We start from the raw sequence: 3,329 nt of genomic DNA on the forward strand, positions 1-3,329 counted from the left end.
AAGCTACATGAGAAGGCTCACCCTCCCACGACTATCATTTATTCAAAGGGCCTTTGGAGCTCCTTCACATGGATCTCTTTGGGCCTCCATCCTTCGATAGTCTTGGAGGTAGGAAGTATTGCTTGGTGATTGTGGATGACTACTCAAGGTACACGTGGGTGTATTTCTTCAAGAGGAAGAGCGAGACCCAACAAACCGTCATTGACTTTGCAAATGAAGCACAACGTCAACACAATGCAAAGATCTTGACAATAAGAAGTGACAAAGACACCGAGTTCAAGAACTACACCTTGGATGAATTTCTTAGTGATGAGGGAATCAAGCATCAATATTCCGCACCATACACCCCTCAACAAAACGGTGTTGCGGAAAGGAAGAACCGGACATTGATGGATGCGGCAAGGACCATGATGGCGGAGTTCAAGTCTCCGTACAACTTTTGGGCCGAAGCCATCAACACCGCGTGTCATGCATCCAATCGGCTCTCCTCCACAAGGGCTTGAACAAGACTCCATATGAGATACTCACCGGTAACAAGCCCAACCTCAAGTACTTCCGGGTGTTCGGGTGTAAGTGTTTCATTCTCAAGAAAGGTGTTTGGTTGTCTAAATTTGAGGCTAGAGCTCATGAGGGCATATTTGTTGGTTATGCTACAAACTCTCATGCTTACTGTGTCCTCAATAAATCCACGAGACTTATTGAGGAGACGTGTAACGTGGAGTTTGATGAGAATAACGGTTCCCAAGTGGAGCAAAGTGGCACTTGTGATGTAGGTGATGAAATTCCTCCTCAAGCCATAAGAAGAATGGGTGTTGGTTTTATCCTACCCATTGAGGAACGCCTTGTGGCCGAAGGAGAAGGACAATGCTCCACTCAAGTGGAGCCATCACCAACCCAAGGCCCACACGCTTCCGAAGAACAAAGTGAAGGCCCTCAACCTCATGAACAAGACCAAGGGCAATATCATACTCAAGACGGTGTTGACACACCAAGTGATGCCCAAGGTCAAGTTCTCTCCCCCGAGCAAGTTCAAGATCAAGAACAAGTTCATGACGGCGCTCAAGATGATCAAGTAACTGCTCCTCAACTCACCACCGAGGAGGAATTAGAGCGTCGTGCCGCCAAGATTGCATCCAAGCTCTCCACCAAGGATCATCTCATGAAGAATGTGCTTGGAATCTTAAGAAAGGAGGTAAGCACTCGTAGACAATTAGCAAATTATTGTGAGCATCACGCGTTTGTCTCTTGTGTGGAACCCCACAAGGTCTATGAGGCGCTAGAAGTTCCGGATTGGCTCAATGCCATGCACGAAGAACTCAACAAGTTCGAGCGCAACAAAGTGTGGAGTTTGGTGCCAAGGCAACGGGGAACCACAATGTCATTGGAACCAAGTGGATATTCAAGAACAAGCAAGATGCCCATGGGATTATCATTCGCAACAAGGCTCGTTTGGTAGCACAAGGCTACTCCCAAGTCGAGGGTATCGACTACGATGAAACCTTTGCTCCCGTTGCTCGTCTTGAATCCATTCGCTTGTTAATTGCATATGCTTCTCATCATAATTTTAAGTTACAACAGATGGATGTGAAGAGTGCTTTTCTTAATGGTCCCATTAGTGAATTGGTTTACGTCAAGCAACCCCCCGAGTTCGAGGATCCCTACTTTCCCGATCATGTGTATCAACTCGATAAGGCGCTCTATGGCCTTAAACAAGCCCCACGTGCGTGGTATGACCACCATACCGAGTTGTTACAAGACCGTGGTTTTGAAGTTGGGCTAATCGACCCCACTCTTTTTACTAAGAAGGTCAAAGGGGAGTTGTTTGTGTGCCAATTATATGTTGATGATATTATCTTTGGTTCTCCTAACAAAGCTTTCAATGAGGAATTTGCCACTCTCATGACCTCAAAGTTCGAGATGTCCTCCATGGGAGAGTTGAAGTTCTTTCTAGGGTTTGAAGTGAAGCAAAGAAGAGAAGGAACCTTCATCAATCAATCCAAATACACTCAAGACATGCTCAAGATATTCAAGCTAAGTGACGTCAAGCCGGCTTCCACTCCAATGCCCACCAAGTGCCAACTTGACTTAGATCCTAATGGTAAAGTGGTGGATCAAAAGGTATATCGTTCCATGATTGGATCCTTGCTTTACCTTTGTGCATCTAGACCGGACATCATGTTGAGTGTGGGAATTTGTGCACGGTTTCAAGCCGCACCTAAGGAAAGTCACTATGTGGCGGTCAAACGAATCTTTCGATATTTGGCTCATACCCCAAACTTTGGCCTATGGTACCCTAGAGGATCAAACTTCAAGCTTGTAGGGTACTCGGATTCTGATTGGGCGGGAGACAAAGTGGATAGGAAGTCCACTTCCGGAGGGTGCCAATTCCTTGGTTGCTCTTTGGTAAGTTGGTCTTCCAAAAAGCAAAGTTGTGTGTCTCTCTCGTCCACTGAGGCGGAGTATGTTGCCTCCGGTAGTTGTTGTGCTCAACTCCTATGGATGAGGCAAACTTTAAAGGATTACGGTGTCACTTGTGACAAAGTGCCTCTTTGGTGTGACAATGAAAGTACCATCAAGATCTCTCTCAATCCGGTACAACATTTCAAGACGAAGCATATTGAGGTCCGGTATCACTTCATCCGGGATCACATTAGATGAGGAGAGATCGAGCTCAACTATGTCAACACTCATGACAACCTTGCAGATATTTTCACGAAGCCCTTAGATGAAGCAAGATTTCGCGAGTTAAGGCATGAGCTAAATATCATTGATTCGAGCAATGTGGCTTGAACCCTTGCATACCCTACCACGCTCAACTTGTTGTCTAGTTTAGGTGTAGGCATGGACATAGGGGGAGTGTTGTTCTCTCAATGAACTCTCCCTTCCCCCATTATGCATAAATTGATTGTGTCTTTCACATTAGCCATATTTGATGGTACTTGTGCTTCAAAGACAAGTTTTGGTCATGGACCCAAGGATAATTCTTCGTGGTGCCATACCAATTGACTCCAACATAGGTGGCCTCGGCCACCATCCTCTCTTCGGGGAGTTGGAGTTAGCCTTGCTGTTCTCATGTTGTTTTCTCTCTTTCTCTCTTTGCTATTTGTGTTAGGCTCTCCTAGGGTGTTGTTTCTCTCCTGTCTTTGTGCCCCTTCTTCCTCCCTCCGGATTGCACTCATTTGATCTTGGTTTGGGCTTGGGTGGTCGGGCGGTACAACCGGTACCACGAGCGGTTCTACCGCTGGTACCGGGTTGTGCCGTCCCAAGGGTTTCCGTTCGGTACTTGGGTGGTTCCACCGCACAATCCCACGGTAACCCACGTCCGGTAC

Source organism: Triticum aestivum, chromosome 7A, assembly GCF_018294505.1.
Source record: "Triticum aestivum cultivar Chinese Spring chromosome 7A, IWGSC CS RefSeq v2.1, whole genome shotgun sequence".
NCBI classification, from domain to species: Eukaryota; Viridiplantae; Streptophyta; class Magnoliopsida; order Poales; family Poaceae; genus Triticum; species Triticum aestivum.